Source organism: Tupaia chinensis, unplaced genomic scaffold, assembly GCF_000334495.1.
Source record: "Tupaia chinensis unplaced genomic scaffold, TupChi_1.0 Scaffold145367_1, whole genome shotgun sequence".
Taxonomy (NCBI): Eukaryota; Metazoa; Chordata; class Mammalia; order Scandentia; family Tupaiidae; genus Tupaia; species Tupaia belangeri.
In genome coordinates, this window is record NW_006205228.1 from 337,665 (window position 1) to 344,268 (window position 6,604).

Sequence of the window (6,604 nt, forward strand, 5' to 3'; positions counted from 1 at the left end):
CCATGCACACACATATCCCCAGCATGTTTTTAAAGCCAATGGGTCCAGGACTTGAATTGCACGGTTGGCCATGTGGGATCCAACCACCTTAATCATCCTGCCACCAGTTGGCCCCAAATTAGCATTTCTGTTGCTTATTCTTTCATAAACTTTACCTTCTGCATGGAGGTTAATTAAGAGAACTTTGACCCATTCAAACTTAGCTACCTCTGTGTGTGTGTGTGTGTGTGTGTGTGTGTGTGTGTGTGTTTTGTTTTGTTTTTGCTATAGGGAGTGTGCACTCACTAGAGAGACAGAGAGAAAGGGAGGGGTCAGCAGATGGTGTAGTGGTTATGTCGCTGGACTCCCACATGGCCAACCAAAATTCAAGCCCCAGACCCAGAGGCTTGAAACTCACACTGGCCACATGTGTGTGCATACCTAAAATCCTAGGAGGAGAATGGAGAAGGGATTGTAGCGTGGCCATCCCCCTAGAGGGTGATTTATTACTGTCCCTCTCACTGTCTCTGTCTCTCCTTTGCCCTATGGCAAAAACCTCTTTTTTAAAAAAGGAAAAAGAGAGAAGAGGCAAGTGAGAAATCACTCCTCAGGGATTTCTCCTCCATTCTCCTCTAGAGATTCTGGGCACACATGTACCCAGCATGTCTTCCAAGCTGCCAGGTCTGGATTCTAACCACACAGTTGGCCAAGTTACCTTAACCACCATGCCACTTGGCTGGCCCCATGTATGCAATTAAGAATAAGTTGTAAAGGTTCATAATCATTCAAGCTAAGTTTGTGTGCAGTTGGTGTCTCCAATTTCCCTAATACCATGTATTCTTTTCTTTCTTTCTTTTTAAAGAGATTTTGCTATAGGGCACATGTATCACTGGAGAGACAGAGACAGAAAGTGAAGAATCACCCCCACCAGGGGGCAATGCTGCGATCCCTTCTCCCCCAATCTCCTCTTGGGATTTTGGGCATCCACGCACACATGCCAGGCATGAGTTTTAAGCTGCTGGGTCTGGTGCTCAAACTGTCGTCTACTATGTGGGAGGCCAGCGATGTAACCATTATGCCATCTGCTGGTTCAATAATACCACATATTCTAATGTTTAAATAAAAGATTCAAATAAACAATGTTAGCACAGTGATTGTAAAGAAGAAAAAACAAGTTACTTCATCACTTCTGCCATTCCATATGATAAGATAAACTTAGTTTCTATTTAGTTAGTTAGTTAGTTAGTTAGTTAGTTAGTTAGTTTTGCTATGGGACATGTACACTTGCTAGAGATAGAGTTAGAGACAGAGAGAAAGAGAGAGAGAAAGGAAAAGTGAGAAATCACCAACCGCCCCCACATTCCCCCTCCCACCCAAGGGGAATGGCCACGCTGCAATTCCTTCTCCTCCGTTCTCCTCTCAGAATCTTGGGCACACACGCACGCACACACCGGCATGAGTTTAAGCCATCATGTCCAGGACTCGAACCACAGTCGAATACATGGAAGTCCAGCAACATAGCCATTACACCAACTACTGGTCCCAATTTCACTTTTTATTTTTAAAAACCTTTTCAATAGTGTGATTATGTATAGCAGGTTCAGTAAAAGAAATTTTCACTCTTTTTAAAAATTAATTAATTAAATTGCATTTATTATTATTATTTTTATTTTAACCAGATAGACAGAGAGAGAGAAAGGGAAAGAAAGAAAGAAACCAGGTCTGGGACTCAAACTGCCATTGGCCATGTGGGAGTCTAGTGCCCCAACCACCATGCCACCTGCTGGCTCACATTCTGTTTTTTTAATAAATCTCTTTTGTTGTTAATTTTTTGCTAGTGGGCACATACACTTACTGGAGAGAGACAAAGAGAGAAAAAGGAAAAATGAAAAAGCACCCCCGGGGGGATGGCCATTCTCCTCTCAGGATTTTGGTCATGCACACACACCCCCAGTGTGTTTTCCTGGCACCTTGTGCAGACTCAAACCACATAGTCGGCCATGTGGGATCCAGCTGCCTTATGCCAGTGGCTGGCTTATTTAATGAATCTTATATTCACTTAATTATTTCTACTGACATGACATGTTATAAGGTTTAATAAAAGAAAATCTTTCTGGCCATTATTATTATTTCCCAATATCCTAAAAACAACTTTGCCATTTAGAGAAAGATGTGTTAAAATGTAGTCCACTCCAGTTATCAAACACACTAGAACACTGGGGTTTTATTAATAAAAGAGTAAGTGGAGCCTATTTCCAAAGTAAATCCAGTTAAAAATGTTCTCCTCAAGCATCAGGATTCCCTCTTTACCCTCCTCTCCCGTTTCTGCGACGCTGCTCATTCCCCTCCTCGCTGCTTCACCCAGCTCCCAAGTGCCATTTTAATAAGATGGTCTACTGATAGTAAAAGGGACTCTGAGGTGAACTCATCAGAATGGGTGGCATAGGAAACCAACTGGCAGGCTGTGCATCACAGACTAGGGACATGGGGAAGGCCAGAGTGCTGGGCTCAATTTCCTGTTGTGAGGACTCAGATTGGGTCTGATCTAGATGTTTCCACAAACTCTTTAAAGGGGCAGCCATGTGAGGAGGAAAGGGGAGAGAAGAAATATGAGGTGGAGGAAGAAAAGAAAACTTGAACAAAATGCACATAAAGAAAGAGATGTGCTTTTTCAAAAACACAATGACACGAATTTCTTTTTGCTTACACATTCTTGTCCTGGGGGTAACTAGGATGCCGCATATCCAAACGAGCCAAGTGACTGATAAGAGGTTTCTGGATCAAGGGATCTAATGCAAAATTGAAATAAATAAATAAAAACAAGCAATAAATATGTGAATAAAATATTCAACCTCATTATGATTTAAGAAACATGAATAAAAAGGAAAACAAATAGCAAGGATTAAGAAATAATTACCAAGCATTGGTATGGTAATGACAAATAAATAAGCAACTAATGTGTTTTTTGTGGAGTATAAATTGGCACAACCTTAGAGGAGAATTTAGCAATATTTATCCTTAAAATTCTGTATTCATTTTAATAGCATTTTCTCCTTTAGTCATTTATTCAGAGGAAATAACCATGGCTCTTGGCAAATATATAACCTTATGTAAATTAATTATAGCATCTTTTATAATATAGAAAATCTGAAAATACCTCAAGTGTCATTATAGTGTTTTGATTAGATATATTAAAGTATGTTTTTTAAAAATTCATCTACTGATTAAAAATTATGCTCTATCAAATACTTAAGGACATGGAAAATATATTCCTAGGTAAAAAAAAAAAAATTACTGAATAGTACATTATCTCTTATACTTAGAAAAATTATTGGAAAGATAGATGTTGAAGTAGAAAGAAAATCTTTATCCCCTATCTTCACTCTCTCTTCTTGCTCTTCCCCATTCATCTCAGTTCCAAGGAGACGTCAGTTCCAAGGAGACGTTAATGTCTTGTCATATTCTGAGACACTGTTGGACCAGTTATTGATTCGAAGCCATGTGTATTAGTCTTTATGTCTGACTCCCCTTCTCTTGCTTACTATTGCCCTCATGTGGTAGGATTGTTAAACAGAATCAAGCCCATTTGCACTAACCAATTGCAGGCTCACCTTTTTTTTCTTCTTGTGGTTTTTGCTATAGGTCACGTGGACTACCCAGAAACAGAGAGAGAGAAAGTGAGAAATTACTCCCCAGGAGGGTGGCCATACCGCCAAACTGACTGGCAGGCTGGGCATCACAGACTAGGGACATGGGAAAGGCCAGAATGCTGGGCAACCCCTTCTCTTCCAATCTCCTCTCAGGATTCTAAGTGTGCACACACACACCCCATGTGTTTTTCAAGCTGTCGGGTCCAGGATTTGAATTATGTAGTCAGTCATGTGGGATCCAGTTGCCTTAACTACCATGCCACTGACTGGGCCTCACTTTGTCTTTTTTCTTTGTACTTATCATTGTTTAGTTACTCAAATCATTGTTATTCAGATTTGTAACTTGTAGTGAGCCAGAAAATGGAAGATCTCAAGAAATAGAATTGGGCCTAGAGAGAAATGTAAACTCTGTTAGGTACAGGAAACAGATGCCCTGACTATGCAGGTCTCAACGGTCCAGGTTGTCTAAGCACAAGTGTGTGTGTGGGGGGGGAGTGCATTGATAGATTCAATTAGTTAAAGTTATAAGAAAAGAAAATTCAAGAGTGTCTTCAGGGTGAGGAGATACTTTCTACTGAACCCTTTTGTAGTCAGACTTTGTCAAAAGGGCAGTGAGACACGGTAGTAATCATTGATTTTATTTATCCTGAATGTATCTTTTCTTCTGATATGAGTATGCATGATTTCCTCCACTCATGTTTCTGACTTAAACCATTTCCTGACTTGTGCAATCGTTACATGTAATAAACCAAGCCAATAAGAATACTGCATTCCTCTGTCCATGGTATTTTATTTAGAAAAGAAAACGTGCACATAAAGAGAAGTTTCCTTGGATCTAGAGACCATGTTTGGAGCAGCGATAAAAACTGCAACTCAATAGTCTGGAGAGTCTACATAAATAAAAACACCCCACTAAAAAGCTATTTAGAGGAGGCCTAGAGAACATTTGTTCAATGTGGTATCAACAGATCAATATCTAATACCTAGTAAGAGATGCTACAATATTCATACAGACATGGGTAAGAATAAATCAAAAACGTTCTTGGAGTATATTGGTCTTGAAAAATCAAAATTTGATCTTTGTCAGCCTAGAAGGCATAGGTAGAGCTGAGAGTATCTTTCTTCCTGATATTTTCCCTTTTTTGAGTGGGGACAAGCTTTTCCAGGCACAAGTCAAGTGACTAATAGCAGAGTAGAATGCTTGGGGTCAGATCTGTCCAAGTGGAATGCTCAGTCATGACAGTAGAAAGCAAAAAGGTCAATGATGTGAGCAAAGGCAAACTCTAGGCATCGCAAGGTCTGAAATCCCAGAAACTCAAATCTGTGTTCAAGTCCATCTGGTTAATATTGGCTCTAAGATGAGGAATAAAAACAAAGGTCTGACTTAACTATGCTCTGGATTCACATAGGGAGAAAAAACAAGAAAATGACAAATTAGGAGAGAGTCCAAGTAACTGACTAGAATCAGAAGTGCTAGAGATTCTTCCTACTGGATCAAAGCCCTCGATTCCTGGATAGATCAGTGTCATTTAAGAGCCTGAGAAACCAACACCAGTTTTCTAGTGATCTTTCTAGTGTACCAACTTAAAAGTAATAGAATAAATTACAAGCAAGAAAAAGCATTGAAAACTGGACTTCCATATTTGGCAGTATGGTAAGCTACATGTCTTGTTCCAACCCCATGCCTTAACTTAAAATTCTGGATTTTTTTTTAACTTTCCCAACTTTTAAATATAGTTGTGCTAACAAGAAGATAAAGAAACTTCTCAAAGACCAAAAATGGAGTAAAATTGGGAATACAGAATGGAAAAAGTGACCAAGGCAGGTACCTTCTCAGAGTCCTGGCCCATCCCTGGTATTTAGATGGTCGAATGTAATGATGAGGTAGGGGGTCATAGATAATGTCTGGGCTTTTCCAATGAGAAGATGCCATGAGAGATCAAATAGGATAAAAAGGGGTGAAAGAAAAAATTTATACCCTGTAGAAGATAACAAAGAAAATTATCTTTTACTTTTGATGGTGGAAAAGGGGAGATAAATTCTCTGAGTTCTTCTACACATAAGCTGGCCTTTATTCACTTTGGGAAAATAGATGCACAATATTTTCAAGGCTCTAAAAACTGATTAATAATCTATTTTGGGGCCAGCAGGCGGCATGGTGGTTAAGGTGCTGGACTCTCCCATATGGTCAACTATGGTTTGAGTCCCAGACCTGGTGGCTTGCTTTCTCACCTTTCCTTTCTCTCTGTGTCTCTCTCTGATTAAATTAAAAAATAAATGACTAAATAAATAAAATAAAATAAATAATTCTTTAAAAAAAATCTACTTTGAAGGGATGTTGAGTTGCAGTAGTTTCAAGTCATAGGAGCAAAAAAATGCCAATCTTCTCTGCATTTTCAACTTAGGCCTCATAAAATTCAAACTTGAGTTATCAAATATCACAAAATATACAAGGAAATAAATTCAAGTCAACAGTAAAAACAATAGCAAAATGAGGCCTGTATTTTGCTACTGATATTATCCAATAGAATATTAAAATTAGAATTTCAATAGGATAGTATAGGTGTTAGTAACAAACTAGAAAAATGGCTAGGTAGCTTAAAAAGCAAATAGAGGGACCAGCAGGTGGCATGGTGGTTAAGGTGCTGGACTCCCACATGGCTGACCCAGTTCAAGTCCCGGACCTGGCAGCTTGCCTTCTCTCTCTCACTGGTCAAATTAAAGAGTAATAATTAATAAATAAAATAAAATAATTCTTTTTTAAAAAGCAAATAGAACATGAATTATGTATATATGATGTTTGAGGTATTTACATATAGAAACAATATATAAATCTGAGACCCAGGAAGTAGGGGCAGTGTTAGTATGGAATACTATAGACATTGTGGCAGAGGACAATAGAAATATGCCATCTTTAAAAGCTCCTACTCAGAACTGGCATGTGTACTTATAGGGCATGTGTACTTACCAGAGAC

General features: G+C 38.9%; 1 long non-coding RNA gene across 1 annotated transcript in view; it reads right to left on the minus strand.

Annotated features, from left to right (window-relative positions):
- Window positions 1-5,793, minus strand: part of LOC102501544 (uncharacterized) — an 8,476-nt gene extending 2,683 nt beyond the window's left edge. The window contains exons 1-2 of the long non-coding RNA XR_001369702.2: window positions 5,459-5,793; window positions 2,687-2,768 (exon numbers count right to left, since the gene is read on the minus strand). This is a non-coding gene — a long non-coding RNA (uncharacterized LOC102501544). The remainder of the gene's footprint in view (window positions 1-2,686; window positions 2,769-5,458) is intronic.
- Between the last annotated feature and the right edge of the window lie 811 nt (window positions 5,794-6,604).